The sequence below is a fragment of the Polyergus mexicanus genome, unplaced genomic scaffold, assembly GCF_030449975.1.
Source record: "Polyergus mexicanus isolate NDT 795.1 unplaced genomic scaffold, iyPolMexi1.0 SCAF_13, whole genome shotgun sequence".
Classification (NCBI taxonomy): domain Eukaryota; kingdom Metazoa; phylum Arthropoda; class Insecta; order Hymenoptera; family Formicidae; genus Polyergus; species Polyergus mexicanus.
The window spans coordinates 7,207,238-7,233,149 of NW_027223333.1; the positions used below are offsets into that span (position 1 = coordinate 7,207,238).

General features: G+C 37.3%; 1 protein-coding gene across 3 annotated transcripts in view; it reads right to left on the reverse strand.

Annotated features, from left to right (window-relative positions):
- The window catches only part of Olf413 (DBH like monooxygenase olf413), a 253,229-nt gene that overhangs the window by 117,032 nt on the left and 110,285 nt on the right, over positions 1-25,912 (reverse strand). Inside the window, exons 1-2 of one of the 3 annotated variants that reach the window (XM_070306133.1) lie at positions 19,075-19,231; positions 15,915-15,969 (exon numbers count right to left, since the gene is read on the reverse strand). The exons of the other annotated variants lie outside the window; for them this stretch is intronic. The gene's annotated coding sequence lies outside the window, so the exon portion shown is untranslated. Of the gene's footprint in view, positions 1-15,914; positions 15,970-19,074; positions 19,232-25,912 lie in introns of those variants that run through there. 3 annotated transcript variants of the gene reach the window in all.

A 25,912-nucleotide genomic window follows, 5' to 3' on the forward strand; every position in this document is an offset into this window, starting at 1 on the left:
GAGAGGGTTGAGTCAGTGAAAAGCGCCCTTTAACAATGCGCTTCAGGATGTAACGAAGGAGGATTCGATATCGTCCCGCTAATCGCAGCGAAACGAGCAACGTCCCAAAAGCTACGCTCGCTGCATCGGAATACGATCTCGCCCGTTGGACAATCTGATAAAAAGCGATTCGTCAGCGCGTAAAGAGAGTCCTTGAAATATAAACCTTCTTACGGGACGACGAAGAGTAGCGAAGAAATTCTCAAAGAAAGCAGCGATTTTCGGACGCGCGCGCAAACGGAACCTATAAAGAGAAGCGAGAGAAACGGATAGACAGCGGAAGAAAAAGAAAAAGAACGGGGAGAGCCACTGGCAGAGAAATTCTCTGTCAAAGGAGCTGGACGCCCGGTTAGATGATGAAATCGAGCGAGCACAAGGAAAGGAAATGCCATCGCCATCGGCGAAAGAATGTTAAAACGGCTACGAACGAGAACTGCTTCCTTCTACACTGTTAGAATGCACTTATCTGCGCGATTCGTCCCGTCAGCTTGAAACCTTATCATGGTCGTTCAATATGCGGCAACCATGTGATATTAACTCTTGTCCGAGACAAGATTGAAATGTTCGCCTAAGATTGTTATTTCATACGTTACGAATAAATTTGATATAATTATTAATACATGCTTTATATAGCATATTAATGTTCTGACAAGTGGGTTAAATAAGAAATCTATATATTTCTATATATCTTACATCCCAAGTCTATTCTTAATTGAATTTATATAAAGAGACACTTGTCTCTCGAGAAGGAAATTGGTCTTTCTAAAACAGGGAAGTACACGATCGTTTTAATAAAACTTTGACAAGCGGTAACATATATTAAAAGTTGCTTGTCAGCACCAACGTGTTAGTAGATCTCATATCGTGAAAATTACTCAACCGACGCGTTGCACCGCATTCTGCAACTCAATGTGATTATTGGCGAATCGGAAGACGGCTTAAGGCGTTCAAAGGAGCATCTTGAAAACGTTTGAGCGGAGAAGTCAGCGGCGCGACCCAAAGAGACGGCAAGACGGACCTCTTCCATCAAAGAAGACGCGATGAAGAGGGCAGAGGATCAGAGGATCAGAGAAACGGTTGCATGGTGCATACAAATAACCGGCCGGAGAACTTCGCGTTCAGCGGAAGTGCATTAAACGAAGGTTAGCTATCTAACGTAATAGGTGAACCTGCTCGACGAGGCGTTTATTGTGCCCGGCACGTCTCAGCTAGCTTCTCTCTCTCTCTCTTCCCCTCTCTTTCTTGTTCCTCGGACAGGTTGAAGCTAAACCCTTTCAACATTGAAGCGGACAAACCATTTAGTTGCCATGATAACTTTGATGTCCTTGCTACCGTTTCATGCATCATCTTTGATATCATAAGATAAAGGCAACGATCGACTTCTTAGATACGAATCTCCAATGGACCAATTATGTGAAGGATATAAGACATCTTACAACCGAAATCACAAAAAAAAATCACAGTTGCAAAAATTGATTTTCCTAAAAATCACAACTATAATATAAATATAATATAAAAATTATATTATATCTATAAATTATTCTTCAAGCACGAGATTGATCGTTGAAAAATATTCAGTTCCAAAGAACGTTAGCATGGATATGTTCGTTCGCACGAAACTTCGTGTGTATCGTAAGAGTTTTATCTCCTTCAAATATAACAGACTGTTGGGAATGCTGTTAAGATCTTTTTTTTTTTTCCATGATACAATTTGTCCGCGCAATTACGCGAACACCAACGCGTACGACGCGGATAATTTATTAATGACTTGATTTAAAATTTAAAAGCGACTTAAATTTGCATGAGTTAAAGCCGACCCGGCGCATGCGAAAATTTTTACGAACATTGTTCGAAATTCTTTTAATTACTCATCTGATACGTTTATTATGCTCCTCGCCGTGCATTATATGCTAATTTTAACGCGATTTGAAAAAAAGGGAAACATTCATTCTGTCGGTATCTTAAACCGGAGTTTTTAGAAAGTTTATAGAGAGATAGTAAGGCAACGTATTCGTTTCATCGAGTACTTTTAAGAGATACATTTCTTATCCAAGTTTTAATTAAATACCATCTTTTTCATAATTTTTAGAATAAATCTTTATGAATAATCTTTAAATGAAAATATATATAATATAAAGATATAATGTATATACGATATATTCATTTTAATATTAAATTCATATTTCTTTTTCTCTCATCTCCCTCCAGTCATCCCCTCTTTTTCTCATTTCCTTCTTTCTTTCTTTCTTTATACTTTTTTTTTTAAATAAATTTATATTCTATTAAAGCAAAGTTTAAGCTTGAGTTTTCCATTAAAAAAACTTTTATCTCCCGAACATTTAATTTTTCTGAAAATAAAATTTGTTGTTGTTGTTAAAGAAAAATAAATTCTACATTCTTCAAAGAATCTGTGGATAAATGGAGATGTATATGAAACCTGGAACATCATGTACAACACACCAGCATTGTAACGCTAACGGGTTGAGGGAGGAGAATAGGTATGCTTCTCGAGGACTATTCACGTACGGTCTGAATGGGGCCACGGATCGTTTTAAGGAGGATTTAATAGAAATATTTATATTTTCTCTTCCGCCACAGGAGACGATAGTCGTATAGAGAGGAGACCGACGGAGGGCGTCATCCCTCCGCGCAGGCGCATTATTATTTATTCATGCGGTTTGACGAGGGAACAATCCTCGGTATTTACCCGAACCTTTTCACGCTCGCAGTTGCTCGAAATTGTCTCGCTTTTGTCCGCCACACGTTCGATGTGCGCGTGTATGTACGTGTATTTACCTCAGTGTAGCTTCGTTTCCACGGGGTTTTCGCCGGAAAATTCGCCAGAGCGTACATCCAGACATCTGGCGAGGGAGCCCTTAGGCGCTCGTCCCGAGACTTTGCACGAAGGGCGCGTCGCTACGAATCCTGAGTTTGCCCGAAATCGAATCGCACCCTCGACCAAGAGTCCGAAAAATTGAACGCATTGTTGCTGCGATTCTCGGGAGACTGTTAACGATATTGTTGTTACAAGCCGGAGCTTTTAGTCGGGCGTGGATAAAAATACGGCAACATAGAATAGCGATGCCCCTTCTCTCTCTCTCTCTCTCTCTCTCTCTCTCTCTCTCTCAGACTAATTATTATCTCGTTTTTTATTTATTAATTTTATTTTTACTGTTGACGTTTGTGACATTTTATTTATTATAATATATATTATTTTATAAACTCTTTTTATTAATATAACGCTTATTTTTTTAAAGAACAAGAAACTTTTCACTCGCGTGTCAATTAAACCAATGTTCTTCGGTTTAACGCTTGTAACAAATAATTCTTTATCAAATTGTGAATTCGCGAAGGAATTCGCATTGGTGCCGGAACGTTTTAGCACGCCCGGCGAACGATACAAAGTAGTCTCAAAGAGAAAAAGTTTCGTTCCTCGGGCGTACTTGAAGTTTTTGTTAGTGAAATAAAGCGCTTCCTTCCGCGTCTTGCTAACGCCATTCGTAGCACCGTTCGCGCAGTTTCACCTCACGGCCTTTGCCACGTGTTTCATCGACACCCATTCCTCTTTCAGAGTAGTTCCCCGTTTGCACGAATCTCGTTCCAATCGTGACTGGCGCATCAACATTCAAGTCGACTGTCGGCTGTACTATGAAAAGACTCTCGCAAAGTCTATCTGTCGACATCTCCAAAGTTGCTATAAATTCTATTAATGCCACGAGAAGCAAAAAAATAATACTCAACTCAGCGACTTTGAAGCGATTAATAATTCAAATAAAAAAAGAAGCTTTAATAAAAAAACCCTTAGATGAGTCCAAGTAAATTTTCCACAATCGAGATAGAAGCGATATTTAATTTCTCAGACGTGCCATTTTAAAACATCATTCGAAAGAAAAAGAAAAACAGAAAGAGAAAAATTTTATTTTTGATTTATTCCTGATAAGTCGGTCGAGCGCTCTTTATTAAAAGGATACAATCGGCCGTTTATTGCATTCAGCGTTCGGATACCCGCAAAGGATCATAGATAATGAAATGAAACAACAACGAGAGACGAGAACGACAAAGTGCACACGACGACCCGCATCTGCATCAGCGCTAAGAACTCGTCGAGGACTCGATGTAGGAGGATTCGATGGAAGATACGCGACGTTGGAACTCTGTGTTCCCGTTCACAGAACTACCGGCTCGGCTCTCTGCGGTTTCGGGATCGCGACGTATCCGGCGATCTCGAAACGCCTCGCATGCGGGCGAATGTATCATTACTCATTCCCAGACGACACCTTCTCCGCTCGCTCTCTCGCTCGGCGGGTTATAAATCTGCGCGAATACGCGACGGCGTGCTCCGCCTGCTGTCCTTTCTCGTCCCTATGCACAGGCGTCCCTATGCATCGCGAGAGGAATGCGAGTGTCGCGCAAGGGGGCATCGATATTCGTATCCGACATTCGTTTCCTTCAAATCTCGGTATTTGCATTAAACGTATTCGGAAGAGAGAGGATGCTCGCGAGGCTTGAAATTTTCAAGCACTTTTTTAAAGTTCTTCGTACAAACTCGCTAAAAGACAAAAATTTTAAATCTCAGCAAATATTATACTATATTTTATTTATGATAATAGCAATAAGATGAATGGATTTTTCTAAAAATGTTACTTTTTGTATGTTACTTTCAATGCAATTTTCTATATCGCCTTAGGCAAAATTCATTTAAACATTAATTAAAGTTGAAGATTAATCGAGAGTTAATTCGTTAGAAATATTAAAGAATTTTAAGTTTTGAAAATTATCAACGTCTCGAGATATTATCGTCTTCAAATTAATCGGAAACTATATTGATAAAAGAAGTAAAACATTTTCTCCAAGACGTACCCTCGCGCCTGAGGCTACGTGCTCCGAAGTTAATAAATGATGATTCTCGCCTATCTAGCGTTATCTTTGTCCAAAGCATCGCTCTCGCTAAGCGACGCTTCGACTTCTTCGAGTGCAACGCGTTCACTCGAACATTGGACACGAATTATTAATTATCGTAGCCTGATGAGAGGTTGAGCGAGAGAAACGAGCTGTCTTTCTCACTCTCTCTCTTACATCCCTGTTTATGCCCTGGAAAAACTCGTTCTCGCGGAACGAACGGGCCGCGAGGAATAATTGCGAAAATGTGTGCGGCTGCTCTAAAGGAATAGATCCCGGCGCGTAGGAATGTGGCTTTCGTTCTGGGAAAACGCCGAAGGCGATACGTTCGATGCGGAAAAAGCATGCAATCGAGAACGGATTCGATTAAAAAGCGCAGCGACGCAGCGGTCACCGCGTGCGAAACTCGAACGTTATATTTCGTTTTTGACGTGATACAGGTCGTCCGCTAAAAAATGCGATTCAACTTGAGGAGAGTTGAAGAACGTTGCTACATTCTCCATAGCGTGGGAATTTCTTTAGAAACTATGAGCAATAGTTTTTAAGCGATAAGACCAAATGAATTTGAAGCAGAAGATCAGAATGTTTCGGAGAAACATTACGTAATAATTAATTATATATTATAATCGAATATTTTTTAAATATAAATATATCGTTATGTATGTGTACAACATAAAATATTCAGAGGCAATTTTTTTTTAATTATTTTAAATATTCTTCATATCTCTCGTGCAAAGTTTCACTTTTTTCGTTATTTCCCCAAGTAAGTTTCACGCCTCTCATATCAACTCTCTCCTCCTACTTATTCTAATTTTATCCTAATGTCCCGGAATATATACAATAAACTAAATTCCGCCTACGTCTATATCTATGCCCGGACGTTGCGTCCTTAACGTGTCCGCGCAGCTGAAGCGGATACGGTGTTCTTATCGGCGATAATCTTAATAAAATTCATGAACACGGTCCGCCGGCGACGAAAACTTTTTCCGATGGTAGACTCGCGATAAAAACCGAATTACCGGTCGCGCGCGACGCAAACGCGAACGCGAATGTTTAGAGAGAGAGAGAGAGAGAGAGAGAGAAAGAGTCCGGGTGAGACCAACGACGAGAAAATGAAAAGAAATGCATATATGCGGCCAATTAATGGACCCGCATCACGCGTGCACATCTTCCCGTAATGCACGATAATTAGAGATTGAAAGAAACATAATTCCCCATCCTCTCTCTCTCTCTTTCTTTCTCTATTCGTCCAAAATGCTTAATTTAATGGTTTTAAAATTGATTACTGAATATAAAAAATCGTTTCGGCACTAAAATGGGATCTTTCAGAGTAATTTTTGCTGCAAAAGCTATTTCGATCAAAATTTCGATAATTGAAAAGAGAAGCGATAATATCAGAATAATTGAAATGGCGGAATATTGCCTAATGAAATTAAGTATACTGTACTTTTAGCGATTTTATAATGACTACTAAACAATTATACATGAAGAGATATTGCAATATATTTTTGTTATTTATATGCTACTAATGTATTTAAAAAAATTAAAATCTACCGACAGGTGAATTATAATAATGAAAGAATAGATAAACGACTAAAGAAAAATGTGCCGGGCATATCGTGATATGAAATCGCATTTGATTTTTTTAATTGCGCGCCGAAAGAATGCGGCTTCCGCTATAATTACTAACGTCAAAATGACGGAACTAATTAAAAACTGCATCTGCATTCCCCATTCAAAATAAGATGCGAACGTTCTCACATTAGACATCCACACGATATGCGACTTCCGCCCACTGTTGTCTCGCTTCAAAATGCACTTCAAGGCAATCGCATTTTCGATCGGAGATTCGGGAAAAAAAGCATCAAAATGTATTTGTTCGACGGTTAGAACGTAAAGTACACGATGTAATTTCTCATTAAACCTGCATTTGAAGATGGATGGATGAGATACGTACATGTATATAATACATGTATAAATACATATTTTATTTTATCTCGAAATTAATCTTCTTGTAATATAAATTTGCTTTTTCTCTCAAATTTGCTCTTCTCTTAGTCAAATGGCACATAAAATTCTCTATCTTCAATTATTCGCACGATCAAACGACCTACATTCCTACCGCATACATCTTTAACATTAAATGCGACGTTTCAATTTTCATCTCACGGAAATGATAAATTTTCACCATTGTTGTATTGGATTAATAAAATTCGAAATCGGACGGGATCACTTTCGACGTTAAATGTAGCGCTAAATGGAGGTGAGAATACGAACCAATATCCACGGATCAACGAGTTCCGCATTGCGATTTTACGAGGTCGTGTAAAAGCGACCAAAAGAGGTAGGGAAAAGAAAAAATAGAAGCCACGGTGAAAAAAAGGAAAGCCGACGCGAGAAAGTATAACAGCATCGCCATTTGCAACCGATGGCTATTCATAAATAAAGTTTCTTTTACATTCCTACGAAAAAGAGTCTATTATAAAAATTCATTAATATTTTTCATTTGAATTCGTTTGCAAGTCTTAAAAGTGCGGACGAGACATGTCAAGTTTTTACGCGTCGTGAAAACTTTCAGCGGATATTAACGTAAATTCGTTGCTCTCGCGGAAGCACTCAAGGATCATATAATATCAGAATTTTACAGGGTATTAGCAACTCCTGTCGGGTTTCTAATGGACGCGAGACGACTCGTCAGAGAGAGAGAGAGAGAGAGAGAGAGAGAGAGAGAGAGAGAGAGAGAGAGAGAGAGAGAGAGAGAGAGAGAGAGATGAAATGACCCGCGCTTGAATAGTAGGTAATATACTCGAAGCGTAATTTCTCTTCGAGTACGTTAAAAATTCTATTTCGCGTTCCACGAGGTTTTTTTTATTTTTGACACCACTTGGATCACGTTATTAGCTTTAATCAAGCAATTACTATGGAAATGGCTATTTTCTCTATCGCTGTAGTTCTTATTGATAAAAAATTATAAATAAGTTTAATAAAAGTTATAAATAAAATCAAGAATTCTCTTAAATTTATAAAAATTAATTTTTCATAATGCTTTATAAATGAATAATTAAATTATATAATGAATAACTTATAAATTAATAAATAAATAAATTATAAATGAATATCTTAATGTGCAGGATGTTTAACTCAACTTTCATCTAAAACTATAAATTTCATATTTTAATATATTATCACACATAAAAGATAACATACTTTTATGGTAATAATTCGGTTTAACATATTTTAAATAATTTGTGATTTATTAGCCCGTACATACATTATTACATTGGAGACAATTATCAAATTCTTTGATTCGATTGTATCTGTGATTGAGAAAAATTGTGCGACTCGCGGAGTAACCAGTGGAATACGAATATTGACTTCGGGGAGCTCTATCTTGACCGGCGGTCATTTATATCTGCTCGCCGACGTGGCTCTGCTTGCCTTCCGATTTCGTACGTGTTATTACAGTGTGGCCAAGCACATATCACAACATACCAGATGTCATAGATCAGACTAGGGTTTACAAATCAGACAGACAGACAGAGAGAGAGAGAGAGAGAGAGAGAGAGAGAGAGAGAGAGAGAGAGAGAGAGAGAGAGAGAGAGAGAGAGAGACAGATTATTGGATCGCATTGCATTACTTCTTGCTCGTCTTCGGCAACTGGATTACGTCAGCCGAGAACCCTCGAACGTGTAATACGTCCGAGGTTTCTCGCCGTGATTATGTCGAATCGCGTTATTCAATGGCAGCTGGTATCCCGATAGAAGCGAATCATAGAATAGCGACGAAGGGCGGTGCTGTCGGTGTAGGGCTCACATTACATAAGTATAAGCCGGCAGTCACCGGCACAATACCGACGTTGTCCAGAAGACGTCGTTCTTCTGTAAACACATCTTGGCTCGGATACTCGCATACATGTTATATAAGGTGTCCCCGAATCCATACCCATCTTTCGTATAATAAAACTTAATTTTTAGTTTAATCAATTTTTTCTTCAAGAAAGTTTTATTAAAAACACGATTTATAATTTTGTAATGTTTGATTTGAGATAATAGAATAGGCGCGTAAAGATTGAACTTTGTTTAAGTAACTTTTGTTCAAAATTTGTCGAAGAACAAAATTTATCAATTATTTGTTCCAAAATTTGTTTCGCGATAATTTTGATATTTTAATTTTCTTTTTCTTTTTCTTAATAAAAAATCGATCCGTATAAAAAAAAAAAAAAAAAAAAGTCTACCGTATAGAAAACGTGAATGCAGGGCCACTCTATATACATACACTATGAGTGAGAAAAATAGAGAGCATGGAAAATCCCGATGCGTCCGTACAATGCAACGTTGATATTGAGCACACGCGACTTGTACGCGAAGCTGCGAAATGCACACCGAAGAATAGAACTGACAGCCGCAGCCTTTGATCCCGGCAACCTATACATATACCTGAGAAGTGTGACGACAGCCAACGGATGCATAATTTCTGTTTTCGGAGAGGATCGATATTATACTTCATTAAGTAGTCCGTTGTACATTTGTAAAAGGATTTTTTTTTCTTTCAAGTCAAATATCTCTCTAGCTAAGTGCAGGTATAATAATCCTCTGTATATACATATCTAGAATTTTTTAATATTACTGTCAAGTATTGTATATCTATAGATATGGGGATAAATTAATATTCTTAGAATAATGAAAAACTCTTTCTCTCTCTTTCTAAGATTGTATCTGCTCCGAAAATACAATTTCGGTATTCTCGGATTACCATCAAAATATTCAGTCACTTTACAGGTAATGTTATTACAGATCTTAACGTCATTATCCCAAATATAATATATCATGAAAACTATCATCGCGTTCAATAAATTTACAGGAGAAACGTGGAATGTGCGGAGATGGCGGCAGCGACGACGAGGAGGCTGAAATGGATAGCTACGCGCGATATTTCATCCGTGCATATAATCCCGTATCGTGAATGGGAGCTTAGCCCCGACACCGCGGACATCGTGGCTCTAATCCTCGTCTTCTTCCGTCGCGTCGGGCCTCCGAGACCAAAAGCGGGAACGCGCCGTGGAGAAAGAGATTTCGGTCGAATCTCACGCGCATGTGTGTGCATGTGCGCGTGGTTGTGCGTTTCTCGACTGATGGAAAAGGAAGATCGCCGAGGAGAGAGAAGATGAGAGGCGATCATATACAGAGGCGGAGAAATCCCGGATAGGCCCCGCGGGGATTATGCCGACATAATAGGCGATCCCGTAGGTAACCTCGCGTCGATGGCTTCGCTTTTTGTGCGTCAAGAAGAGAAAGAGAGGATCGCAACGCGTCTTGAAGAGCGAACAGGAAGCGCGATGGAAACCCCGACAACCGCTCTCGATTTATTCGCTCGGAGAATCGCTCGTTCGTAGTGTCAGTCTTGCGGATACGCGGCCGGGATTGTCACACGAAACGTCATCCAGACTACGCCGCATTCTGTCTGTATCCTGTGTTTGCCTTCATAAAAGGCACGGGATATATTTCAGGGCTCGACGATATTGAATCCGCGATCGCGTCTTCCATCGGCTGAATTTTTTTTACGAATATTAAGCTTAGACTTAGAAAGAGAAACGCAGGAGAGTAAGAAATTTCGAAAACGTACCTAATCCCACGTTATAATTCTCTCTTCCACAGCTTTCGCTAAATCTTTCTATATAGAAAATATAAATTAAAGAAATAATATCTTGAGAAATATATGTAAGTACATGATATTATCACACATATATAATAAACTATTATAAATAAAAAATATAAAAAATAATAGAAAAATAAAACATTAAATAGAACAGAAGTTATATGGTTACACACAAGTTATATGGTGAAACACAAATATATGCTTATATTATATTTACGTTTTAAATTTTAAATAGATCACACTCATACGCATCATTTAAAATTTTTAGTTAGAAAAGTTAAGAAAAAATTTTACAATGACAAGTTATCTCTCATGTCCTAAAAATTGCTATCCTACTTTATATATTCTTATCCTTTTTTCTATAACTCTCCCCAATCTTAGCAAAAATAGCAAAAAAGACAACCTGAGAGCGGTATAAGCCTTTAGTTAATTTACTTCCCACGCATGACGAACCCGATGTCAAGTGCCATTAGTGGCCTGGCACGATGTGCACTTTGCACCCTGAGCGCCGCGTCGTACGATGCAATTTTAATTAACGCCGTGGAAAGTGGCGCGAGAGGTATCTTGCGAATAATCTTGCGAATAATCGATACATCGATTAAACGAATACGGAGAGCCTCCAATAATCTTGCGAGAACCTCCGCGAGCAATACAAAGATCAAAATATGAGATAATTCAATTATGTAGGATATTTTTACCATTATCGGATAAATAATAATCTGTTAAACAAACAACAAAAATTAATTTAAAAAATAATCTAATAACGAATATCGCGATCTAATCTCGTGTTTAAATTTGGAAATAGTGCAAACAATATATAAATAGATAACATAGATAAAGATATCTAGATAGTAACACTTTTTTGCAGCTCTAACCCTATATCAACAATACAACTATCTTTGATCGATCTCAGCTGTACTTTACAATTGGATCTTTTTCTCTCGGTCTCTACATGTGGCTATGTATGGATAAAAGTACCCCATCGACTCTTGAGAAGAAAGGTTAGCGGAGAGAGAGGGAGAGCGAGAGCGAGAAGAAAAACCAAAGAAAAAAGAAGGGAACGGAGAGAGTGGCAGTTCCGAGAGAGGCGAGTCATTAAAACAATTAGACGAGAAGAGCGCAGTTTTCTACGTTCGCCAAGGTACGATGGCCTCTGCCTCGACCGTGACGATGCAACGAAGGCCGCTTTCTCGAAGCGGTTAGTCGCGCGCGCCCGCATACACGCGCATACGTATTAGCACACTGGCGCACGAGCTCTTACCTAACGTCTACTCATGTATTAACGGCGCGTTAACGCCGGGGCGTCGTCGCAACGGCGTAAAGTATAACGCGGAATTCGCGTAATTGGAGCAGCCATTACGCGCGAGTAAGCGTGTTACGTGTCGGTCTCGGAACGCGAGTATACGGCCCGAGCACGGAAAATTTACCTCGCCGTACAGAATTCCGGATACCACGCTCCGTAGTTGTTATTCCGGCAAATTCCACGACGATGGCGCGAACATCGTAATTAAAAAGGCTAAGAGACTGATGCCTGATTAACCGAGCCACGGAAAGTCGTCGCTTTCGAATACCGTATTACATGATCCTTATTACATCATATTTATTTTTAAACATTCATATTTATTAATTAAATCGTGTTATTAGAGAAATAAGTTAACTTATCGCATATTCAAAAATAATAATTTTAAAAAATTCAAGTTACAGCGTATATAATTTGTGTTTTAAAGTTTTGTTAATCGTCTGTGAAATAAATTGTCAAGAAGCTTTCTGTTATAACAACAATAAGACACTTGATATTTCCCGATGAAAACTAAAATGTAAATTTACCCTAATAAAATATAATTTGATAATTTTAATGATGGATATTACCGTGATATATTGTATTAATGTGATATTCTTCAAATAGCTCCTTTAGCTAAATAATCTATGTTCTTGTGAACACATTCGAATACGCACTTTTATTCGTACAAACAGACGGTAGGAATGCAATTGAAGACCCTCGGCAAAGCAAAGCACCATATAATATAGCACATTTGAGTATCGGTGGCATTTCAACGCGCACTTTTGCGCGAGCGTTTCGACGTTGACGATCAAAGGGACGCGTGAAACCGCGACCTAATATACGCGAAGAGTCCATAACCCGTAGACGAAAAATGCACGAGCGATATACATAATGGCGTATATACCTGGAGCAAGACCAAGGTGCTACATAAAGTGAAATTCGCGTAATTGGAACTGCCATTATAAGTGTCGTACGAAATTCAATTCAAATATTTTATTCAAAGACATCGCGAAATTAACGTCGAGCATTTACGTCACGTTTCACGCTGATTAATCATTGCATCTCGTACCATCGATTATGCCAGCTAGCATTATAAGATCAACCGTTTGCGTATTTGCTGTGCTAAATGTATACTGACGTTATATACGGCATCCTCTCTCTTTCTCTTTCCCCCTCCCTTTCAATAATTATAACACTTCTTATCACGTTGTGTCGTTATGCCGTAAGAAACGCCGTTTGAATGTCGTTACGCGTATAAAAACTCGTTCTGTCGTTTCTCGGCTAATCGGAATTTTAAGGCCAATTTTATCGATGTTATTTTGAATTTTATTTCGTTTCTCCGTTCGTAGGACAAGATCATTATACAAAATGCGTCTGCGTACCGAAATAATCGATATCATTATTTTAAGAATTAATGTTAAATATTTTAAAGAGTAGATATGCTTTTTGACAAACTTGCGTGCGTACACGGGAGTTGATACATTTCTACAAATAGAGACAGAAGATTTTATCATGATTAACGTTAACCGATCTTAGTAAAACAGAGTCTCAGAGTCGAACGTTAATTTAAACTCATTAGCGAGGCGAGCGGCGGGCTAACAGTGTATTATCGCAAGGTGCAACTGGGCGTGGCAAATACTTTTTACGACGCGGATCGACGACCGTTATGCGTGCATCTACATATTATCATTGTCATAAAATTCACAACAACTATATCGTCCATCCATCGACAACTACACTGCCTTTTGCATCTTTCGCACAACTATAAAATCTTATATTGTTCGTATCTACATCGTACACATATATACAAAATATATTTCTCGAATGTAAAAAAATATCCATTATCTCCAAGAAAAAATAAATTCTCAATATTTATCACTATCCACTTCAATCCGACATTTTGACAGAAAATTATTATCAAATCCATCTACTAGTTATTGTCAAATTTAAGTTCAATATTAATTTGATATTTAACATAACCGATATCAACAGCTCGACTATCTAATCTAACCGTCTCAAAGAGACAATAAACTTCTTAAATGAGTTCTCACCCCAACGTGGGAAAATCTATAGACAAGGGCGAGAGGAAGGTGGATGTAAAGCTGTATCCCTTCTCGCGCGTATGTTAATCATGCGGCCGACAGACGCGCGACGATTATATCCTGATGCTTCACGCGCCGAAGCTTTGGACGCGTCATCGAAATCTCTCAAAGGAAACGACGCCGTTTACCATTAATGATGTGACCCTGTGCGCATAAATGCGAGATATATACGTACACCTTCCAGGAATGCCACGCGTTGGTTCGAGCCCCGCGAGTGTCGCGCGCTTACCGCTCGCATAATGATGCCGATTTACATTCGCCGGTATACATAATCCGTACATTTATGAGAATATCTTCATTGATTACGTACGACGTGATAATACGTATACGTATCAACGCGATATGACGTGCTAGTGACGTGCTAGTTATATAGGAAACTCTCAAATTTACTTTAATCGTACGGAGGTATTGCAATACATATTTAAAAAATAATACATGTATAAGTGCTATTTAATATAATCGATATAAGGTTACAAGATAAAGTAACAGTACAATTTTAATGTATTCTATATTTTGTAAATTAAGTTTCAAATATGTATAAATAATTAACACTAGATCTTTTTTATTAATAAATTTTCATTACGTTCATTGTACGCTGCTCGTAAAAATAAATTTTTAAAATATGCTCTTCTAAAGTATATTATCACTAAAGTTCGCGGAATAATTTCGTTTTAAATTCCACGAGCTAAACGTTCATATTTCGGGATGAAAATTCCATTGAGAATCCAATCTCCGTCTAATGGAGTGAGTTTTGGGAGTATACTATTTAATTGCACGAGGTGCTGCGAGCGAAAAGCGTAAGATTGAAAGGAGTTGCAGCGGAAGGGAAACATCCCGAGCAAGAATGCACCGAGATTTACAACGGCGACGCAATTCTGCTGGCGCATTTACAACGGGGAAACGAGCCGTATTATAAAGAGGAACGCGACGGATGTCCTCGGCGTAACGCGTCTTGACGGCGAGAAATTAGATCCCCGTGGATAAAATTGGTTAACCTGAGCGTGCACCATCGTTCCTCTCTCGGATGATGCTCATATGTTTCGCAAGATTGTGCTAGCGTATATTAATAATAATAATAATAATAATAATAATAAAAAAATCGCCCGTTTGGAGTTACGAAGTAAAGCGTAATGAAAATCGCTCGGATAAGTTATCAAAAAGAGAATTGTTACACTTGGGATATTCCATTACATATATTGCTCGTAAAATGTGCAAATCTTTTATTTATGAAAGATATACCTATGTATACACGTAATATATTTCAATAAATCGAGATAGTTTTTCAAATAAAATGCAAAGCATTCTTAGATATTTGAATATGTATAATAATATATATATATACATATATATATTCTATTGACAATCGCCAGTCAATTAAATTATTTTTGATATTTTATATCAAATAATAAAAGCAATATATAAAAACAAGATTGTCAACTCTGCTGTTACTAGTTCGAAATATTTTCGTAAAAAGTTTAAAAATTTAATAAAAGTGCAAATCGTTATGTGATAGATATTTGAAAACTTGAAAAAATATTTACGATTCGTCCAAGATCATTAATAAGCCGGTTATTCAATATGTAATAATCACCGAGTAAATATCTTTGCGCAAAATAAATAACCTTGGAGAATCGTGAGATACGGAGGGAGGATTGAGCGACGACGTCGACAAGGAACGTCATTAATACACGCCATCCACCGTAATTCCGTGAACACTCGAAACATCCGAAAAATCCCATCGGATGAAAATTCCCATCGGCGAAAATTCAAATATTAATTGCACAAGCCGCATACCGCGAACGACATGAACGTTGATTTGAATAATGGCGCATATATCGACAATAGAGATGCCGGTGCGACAAAATTCTTGCGCGCGTAATATCCGCCAATATCGATTAAGTAACCCGCGGACTTATAGTAGCTCAGAGAGTACTTACGAGACTTCTAGATGGACTTGTTTCGTGACGTGGAAGCCAATCAAGGGCCACTTACCTGCAAGAGAAATAAAAGAATTACGTTAGTAATAAATCACTTTCGGGATAAAGTATAATAATATTATATACATTTAATTGAAATTGCTTATAATATCTCCGCGCTGATGACAATTTCATTAGTATCGCAATTGAATACCTCGATAAATTTGACGAGATCTTCTTTGACAATGTTATTAATTTCAAAATATATTAATTCCATGACGAATGCGATAACAAGACTGTAGAGAATAACATTGATTATTCCAACAGCGTATCAAGCGAAATAACAAAGTATCTAATAAAGACTATCTCGTATATCGTAACGTTCTTCGACTTTACGTTTACTTGAGAGAGGATAAGAAAAGACGAAAAATGAGTGGCGTCTCGCGAAATTATCCTCGCTCGACGGGAGCGCCAGGTGGTTTCGCGAGGGCCGAGAAACGGGGCATATAATAGGGCAATATGGACCAAGACTTTCCATAATTGGTCGGGGCTATCGAGTCCCGGTGGTCGAACAAAAGCGCGGCCATAGCCGCTCTACCTAAGAGAGAATTCTCAGCGTGCTGCCAGCGTCGTAAGTGCGGCGGTCGCGCCGCATGAGTCACGAAAACTTGTTCCCCGAAGCAGACAATGTCGGCCATATGTTTACCGCGTATTGCGAAAGCACCATCTTGTACAGAAATCTTGCGGCAAAAGACAGAGAGAAAGAGAATTCCCGCATGACAACTTCTATCTAAGTCGACGAGAAAACTACCCGGAGAAGGTTTAAATCCGTAGATTGCATCGAGACCACGACTTTCTACGTTGATTCAGGAGAAAATAAAGATTCGCGGCATTCTGTACACTGTCGCAAAAATAAATTTATCGACACGCGATATATATTTTATTACATATTACATATTACACATATTCAATAATCAATATATAATTTTATTAAATTATTATAGATTTTATCGAATGTATTGAAAAATAATCTTTTACGTCGCCATATATTGTAAATATAGCTTCGTTCGCTTCATTCAATATATATATTTAAGATTAATATAAAATAAAATTTTAAGTAATATTGCAGAGGATTATAAGACGAAAACACATAACCAAGAGCAATTCCATCTCATTCGAATAAAATCCACAAAGTTTCGCACCAAAGTTTTGAGAGTTTATATAGACACGTTCTTCTAGGTTGTTTCGTTTTATAATCTCGCTTTGAACAGCAATGGTCCGTGTAATTTGATTAGAGCAGGTCTATACAATGGAAACGTGGCCACGGCATGTTAATGTCACTGCAGTGTCGTCCGACCAATCATCATTCTCGCGTGTACGCCGGATGTTATAAGCCGAGACAACGACTGCACATGGGAATTTCGACGCACGCACAACCGCCGCGCCGGATTTCGTGTGCGTGCTACGCAATGCCGACATAACAAAAGAAGCGGTCGGTTGCAAGTGCGAGCATCGCGTGACGTCCTTAACGCAATCGGCATATCGCGGCCTCGTGGGAGCGTGGTTTCTTCAAGATGCCATGCCATACCGCGACCTGCGTAAATTATTATCTCTCTTTCTGACCCTCGTTTCATAAAACTACAAGGCTCGTAATATCAAACCAGTATTTCCAATCGCGATCTATTTTCAAACAATATTATAAACATCACTTAAACGTTCCATAAAATGTCCAGACTTTTGTACAACTGTATTTGAGCGAAAAATTGTCAAACATTACGTATTATTATATCCTTTAAACGAGAAAGATTTTAAGATAAACGCATCATTTGTCGTCGACGAATTGCGAATATGCACGTAGATTAATTCCCAGGTTCAAATAAAATTAGAGATCGCGTACGAAGGAAATTTCGCGATAAAATTATATAGCGGCGGAAAATACGGATAGAGGAAATTCATCAAGCACCCGCTTGCGGCGATAAGAAAAACCGTGATCATGTTCACACTCGCTAATCGAGTCGCGCGCACGCAACCACGCCTCCGGCACTCACGTGTTCCGAGATACCCCGGCATCACGATACAAGAAAGATGGATCCGCGTTGCGAATCGCCCCTCGTTCGTGCCTCGCTCGCACAAGTCGTTCAATTGCGTTAAAACTCTCTCGAGCGTCCGCCCCAACGCGGAAAGTTTCCGTCGTGTAAGATGATAGGATACTTCTCGCACGTAGAGTGAGACGTTCGCGATGTGAGTAGCGGGCGCAAACACGATGTTCGACACGCGGGTCCACTGTCTCGGAACGTGTCGGATCGACCACCACAACAGGTCGGCGCGACACTCATCTCGCTTCCTGTTATCGATCTTACCGCAACCGGCTCCCGGTTCTCTTGATTAGCAGTTACGCATACGCATGATAATTGCGAGACACTTTGCACGGCACACCCGATCGCGGAACAATCATACGAGATACTCCAGTTTATTATACCGTAAGACAGAGCAATATATACAACAAGTACGATTGTAGCGAATTATGTTTTAATATGTATCGCGATCGTGTTTAGGAAAGGAATTCGACGTAGCGTCTTTCCCACTACAATACTATTCAAGTGTCGCCGTGCGAATAATAACAAGGCCGTAACATGTAAACAATAGCGCCCTATTGTTTACACCGCCAAGGCCGCATACCATGTTATTGATAATCCGCAGTCGAAATTATTTTGTGTATTATTGTGTACTATATACGAGCGAAATATTAAATTATACGAGTATTTAAAATTATAGATTAATTATGTAATAAACGATTAATATTAATTAATTGATTAATATATTGTAATAACTATTGATTAATATATCACCAAGCTTATCGTTATGTTAATCGAACCTGCGATTTGACTATTTTATTACGAAGTACTTAATCCGAATCATATATAAATTATCGAAAAATCGAACGATAAAGCATTGGACAAAATATAATTGAACTTTAAATATTTTTAAAGAAATGATTATTGCTTATAAAGGGATAGAAAGATTCCGACAAAATAATAATTTACAATTTTGATTCCTGTCACTTCGATTATCGATTAAATGTCTATACGTCACGCGAAATATGCGTCTCGAAATTTATCGTTGCGATATAATTACGTATCATTTAAAGTTTAAAGTATGCAAAAGATAATTAATTACTTACTTATCATATTAAATTATTTCCCGGTACTTGTCACGATCGCGTTTCGAAAGGAATTTGACAGTGTTACGAGCTCTACTACCTCACTGTCCGAGCGTCGCCGTGCGAATGATAAAGTCGCAAATCATAACACGTTAACAATAGCGCCCCATTGTTTACGCCGCCAAGGCCGCATACCATATATATTATTGATAATTCACAGCCGAAATTATTTTGCGTACTATGACGTATATATACAAGCGGAATATTAAATCATAAAATATTTTAAATTATGAATCAATTATTTAATAAATGCTTAATATATTACGGAGCTTATTGTTATGTTAATTACTCGGACCTATGATTTGACCATTTTATTGTGCGTTCTCAATCCAAATCATATATAAATTATCAAAAAATTGAATGATAAAACATCGAACGAAATATAACTGAATTTTAAGTATTTTTAAAGAAATAATTATTGTTTATAAAAAGATAGAGAGAGAGAGAGAGAGAGAGAGAGAGAGAGAGAGAGAGATCGCGACAAAAGAATAATTTATAATTTTGATTGCTATCAGTTCGATTCTTGATTAAATGTGTATACATTACGTGAAAGATGCGCCTCAAGATTTATCATTACGATATAATTACGCATTATTTAGGATATGCAAATATAATTAATTATTTATATCAAATTATTTCCCGATACTTGTCACGATTGCGGCTCGAAAAGTAATTTGACGGAGTATCTCGCGCTCTACTACCTTACTGTTCGAGTGTCGTCGCGCAAATGATAACAAGGCCGTAATACGTAAACAATAGAATCCTATTGTTTACGCCGCCAAGACCGCATACCATGTTGTTGATAATCCGTAGCCGAAATTATTTTGCGTACTATGACGTATATACAAGCGAAATATTAAATTATAAAGTATTTTAAATTATAGATCAATTATTTAAATTATTTATATATTACGAAGCTTATCGTTACGTTAATTAATCGGACCTGTGATTTGACTATTTTATTACGCGTACTTAATCCGAATCATATATAAATTATCGAAAAATCGAACGATAAAGCATTGGACAAAATATAATTGAACTTTAAATATTTTTAAAGAAATGATTATTGCTTATAAAGGGATAGAAAGATTCCGACAAAATAATAATTTACAATTTTGATTCCTGTCATTTCGATTATCGATTAAATGTCTATACGTCACGCGAAATATGCACCTCGAAATTTATCGTTGCGATATAATTACGTATCATATTTAAAGTTTAAAGTATGCAAAAGATAATTAATTACTTACTTATCATATTAAATTATTTCCCGATACTTGTCACGATCGCGTTTCGAAAGGAATTTGACAGTGTTACGAGCTCTACTACCTCACTGTCCGAGCGTCGCCGTGCGAATGATAAAGTCGCAAATCATAACACGTTAACAATAGCGCCCCATTGTTTACGCCGCCAAGGCCGCATACCATATATGTTGTTGATATCAAGACATTATTGCCCTACGTGCGAAACGCTATCCGAGCGCGTTTTCCGACATTCTTCCGCGTTCGAAGATTAAAATCATTATTACATAATATGGAAAGGCAACAACCGTCGTAAAGCTATTGCAATATTATTGATTGAATAATAATAACTCTTTTTCGAAAAATATAAAATTTTCTTTTTTATCAAACTATTCCGATTTTATTCACTGAAAATTAGCAACTAATAATGGATATTATCATCCCCATCTTATTCCTATATTTTTTCTATCTTTTTTTATCTTCTTAAATAATTAATAATACTCATCATGAGAGACACAATGCACATTTTTCAACTGATATAAAAAGCTACGTATATAGACAATTTGTATTACATTATGAAATCACTAGGTCAGAAAATATTACTCAAGGTACACTTTTTTCTCCTACTTTCCTACTGTCGTGATTTCTTCAAGACCAATGTGGACCATGATAGCGCCGCGGTCGCGAAGGTGACTTGAATAATACCGTTATAACTGCGCAACTGTCGTAAAACTCGCGACCAAGAAGTACATCCGTCTCTGACGGTAATTCTCGAGCAGAACACGCGCGTATTTTAAGAGGAATGGGAGACGTCGCGACATACATCTCTCTGGAGCAACTCGCGAGACCGTATAAGTCAGTATCTATTATAATTGCCAAGGCATAGCTCACGCGGAATGAATAATTTGGCAAGTTTGCCAAATTTAATATCGTTCACGATGACGAGATACGGAAATTCGCGTCTCTCAGATCGAATAAAACACCGATATTGACGTAAGCATAAACGTGCAAAGAGTAAATTTTTCAAAGCAACGATAAACTAGATAGATTCCATATATAATCCCGGAAAAGCTCGTTATCAGGAAATAAAGATAAAGTTTTTTAACACGTGTTTTATCGCTGTAAAGAATTGAAAAATATATATATATATATAAAAAAAAAATTTAATAATAGAAATAAAATTTAAAATTAAAACCAAATATATGCGAAACAATATTTAGAAAAAAATATTCAAAAAACATTAACATATATATATACGTTTTTATCCCGCTCAATTTACATCATCATCTCTACTTGTTCTTTGAACGCGACTTCAAAGGTGCCCAATCACGAGTGGCGATAAAAAGCGAGAATCGAGGAATATAGGTCGACGGTATCGGCCTGCGAGGAGGGGTCTTCGATCTTTAAACGCCGATTACACCGAAGATTCGATTACCCGGATACGTTGAGTGGGCATATAGCGGGCGTGAAATTAGAAGCACGCGATCGTAACGGCCGATTAGGCTTTAAGCCGACTGTCGGTACCGCGATAATAAGCTTCCGGTTTGCGTACTAGCCTGCCGTTTAATCGACATCGGTGCATCGACACTTCAAAGGGGGATGAGTGTCGCGATACAACGCTACAATGCCATTTGGTAAGAACGAGCAATTGAGCAGAGTAATTGAGATCTAATTAATCCAGAGAGCGCTGATTAAATAAAAAATACAAAATGATAAAAATAATATATATTACAAATATAATATATATTATTTTTACAAAATAATGCATTACCATTGGGCGTGAATCGCGAGAAAAGAGACGCGCGGAACAATTATATTGGTATATGTATTAATTTTGCCAGTGTGGGAAGGGAAACGTTATAATATATAATAAAAATATATAAAGTATATTCAAGCAAATCATAAATAAGATATCATTTTAAAAAGCGATTAAAATTTTTAATTACTTTTTAAATGTATAATAAATTTCTCCATATTTTTTCAATAAATAATTTTTTTTTTTTTTTTTTGCCCAAATTAATTGCCGTTACATTAGTTGCTACGTGAATTTAGTTTGGTAATACAAACATATATATATATATATATATATATATATATATATATATATATATATATATATATATTAAGGATTAACATCTCATTGACTGCACGATGCAAAATAATCATTACTGCTGGGCATGAATCGCGAGAAACGAGATGCGGAACAGTTATATTGGTATATGTATTAATTTTGCCAGCGGGAAGGGAAACATTATCCGTACTATGACACAATAGCTGCAATTAATTGTCCCCGGTAAAGTTCCAACTAATAGGATTATTATTAATCGCGCGGTAACCGTTTATGCTCTATTATTGTGCTCGTAAGAGAACGTGTTTTTGACAAGTTGCGTATATATAAACTATAGTTACAATTTAGTTTTATCTCCTAATCCGCCCTATAATCTTCGCATTCAATTTCAAACAATATGTAACTCAAATTGACCAATCTCGGTTACAAATTCAAATTTGTGCACCGTAATGAGCGCATGCGTTCGATCGTTTCGACTCTCGTATATACCGTTTATAATGTCTATATCAGAATTAGAAGACTGGAAATCCGCATCGGAAAGCGCGTCGTATAACAGCAACGTAATGATACAATAGCACGCGTGTATACATGAACGAAGTTAACAGGAAGTAGCGGAACATTGGGTAGCATTCGCGCGACATTGTGACTTATGTATCCTTCCGCCGCGCAATGCACACGACGATACGCAATTTATAATGTGTATATATGCCAGAGACTAGCGAGAAGATAGAACCGAAGTAGGACCGAGTGACAAACGAAACGCGAGGGAACCGGACGGCGGGATGACCGCTTCGAGAGAATGTATATATACGGTATAACGGTACCACGCGGAGCCCGTGGATGACCTCGCCTGTGTAAACGCACGACCTCGAGGATCAGCATTGCCCTTCTCCTGCCTCTCTCTCTCTTGCATGCCTGACCATCTTCGCAACTGTGATTCTCGTAAAGATTGTATCGTATCGCCATCCAAATGCAATCGATGATCGCAACAATACAGCGGTCCTCAAATATAGTTACAACGATTTGTAATTAAAGTTAATAATGGATCGCAATCTCTCTTTCTCTCTCTCTCTTTCCAAATAAAAAATTGCATAAAAAAATATGATGCATATATCGTATATGCATTACATTGTTCATTTGTAATTCTTGTATACGGTACATTCGAGAATTATTAGTACGAAAAATATGCAAGCGTACTCTGACAATTTACCTTGTGACAATTTTATACTGTATTTTTTAGTTCGCAATAGATGCACGTATTCTAAATAAAATTATATTTCTCATATTAAACTATATATATGATCACGAAAGATAGAGACAAAAATAGAGATTATTCGCTTACATAATAATCGGCTGTTATATAATATCTAATAATACATAATACATAATCATGAATATTATATACACCTTATTCCGTCGGTGATCTGCGATTTAGCTATCCGTGACCGTCGCGAATGAGCTTACAATCGTGGTTACCGTATGTACGCGCAACTTGTCAATCGCATCCCGGACGCATGGCATGGAGAGGCTCCGCGATATCTCGCCTAACAGTTGCCGCTTGATTAATGTTTATTCGGACGACGTGTATACGACGAGATTGGAATTCGATGAGCTCGCGATCCCGCGGATTCAACGACGCGAGGGCCGGTTATTAAACGTCGACGCATGCAGTATCGAGTATCGAACGGCTCATAAATGTTACGGATATGCAAACGGCGATATAACGAATGTAATTGACATATATAAACGACGATATGATAAATGCGTTCGACATGGGGGCCAAGAGTCCACGTCACGAGTATTACATTAAATGCGAGAAATAACGAGAAATTTCAAAATACTTCAAAATATTCAACTAAAATATTTAATTCTAAAAAATTAATTACGATATTTTTTTAATCATACTTCGTAAAACACTGGAGAGAAATATTGATGTATATAATAAATAATTTATCAAAATTATTTGATTTTTACGCGTTGCAGCGTTACACGCAGTAATATTGATATAAACAATGTATATCAAATTTTAATCCAACCGGCTTTAAAATACAACTCTTTCTCTACGTGTAGTATTTTTCTTTTTTATTTTGCAATCGTGCCTGTACTGCACACTTGTTGCATTTTATAATGGTTTATGACAGGATCAATAATGTAGAATGTTTTAATCGATAATAAAAAGCAGTGTTATAAAACGTTTCTTTTATCAAAGTTGAATTATTCAGTTAATTAGTTTTTAATAATATTGATTTGTAATATAATCTGTTATTAATCAGATGCATAAATACACAGTCGATGACGTAATTAACAATTAATTAAAGCAAATTATCATATACTGTATTGTCTTAGCTAGATGCCCCCCCCCGCCACCCCATATACAGCTTGTTATAATAACAACAATTATTATTAATACCTGTGTTATTGCTCAAAGGATAATGTAATATAAGTCAATAATTAATATAAAAAGAGAAAAACAGAGATAACAAGAAATATTGTAAACCGCCACATTTCGTTTCAATTAAATATTGATATTAGTATAATTATTGATAATACATAATTTATATTCACAAAAGCATACATTTAATTAATTATCATATAATATTAAAAGGATTCCCTCAATAATTTTATATTATTTTATTATATATATTTTTGATTAGTAGAAAACTGCAAACACTTAAACCATCTTAACATTACTTATAATTGGTTTTAATACAACGTAATATGTACGTTATGAATGAATTCATAGCCTAATTTTAATAAAACGAAAAGAATAAAATTCTTTTTTATAGTAAACTATAATTATGCCCAAATAGACTGTTTGAGACTATCATTCAGCCAATACTATAAATCTCTGATGAAATAAAAAATTAATAGTATAAAAGTTATTAAATAGCATGAGATAAGTCGGACGATGGCTAAAAAAATAACGATTATTAATTTGATCGCTAGAAAATTATCGCGTTCCATCTAGCCGAGGATCTCGGATACTTGACCTTACCCGATCCCGCGTACGGCTGTGAAATTTATTTTAGCGAGCGACCGTGTCGCTAGAAAAGCTGCGGGCATTCGCGAGCGTGTAACCTCGACGAGGACGGGAACCGGGACCAGTATTCCTGACCTGCGGGGTCGGCGCACGTGACCCGCGGCGTATATAGGTACCGTATGTGGCGAAACACGCAACACGATGCACACGCACGATAGGTATATACGATAACGAATATATATATATATATATATGCACGCAGTGTGATCAGGAGGCATCAATTCACGGACATGACTCGCATTTTTGTTCATGTTCGATCTTTACGAGCATCCAAGAGAATCGGATGTGATATCGGATTCGACGCGATATCCTTGAATCGCCATCGATTTTACCTCAAAATGTTATTTATATCCGATCGCTTTTTTCACGCTTTCTCTTTAATCATTATTTCCTTTGTACAAATACAAATAAATAGAAAAGTCGATTATATCTTTTTCTGTCAAAAATAGA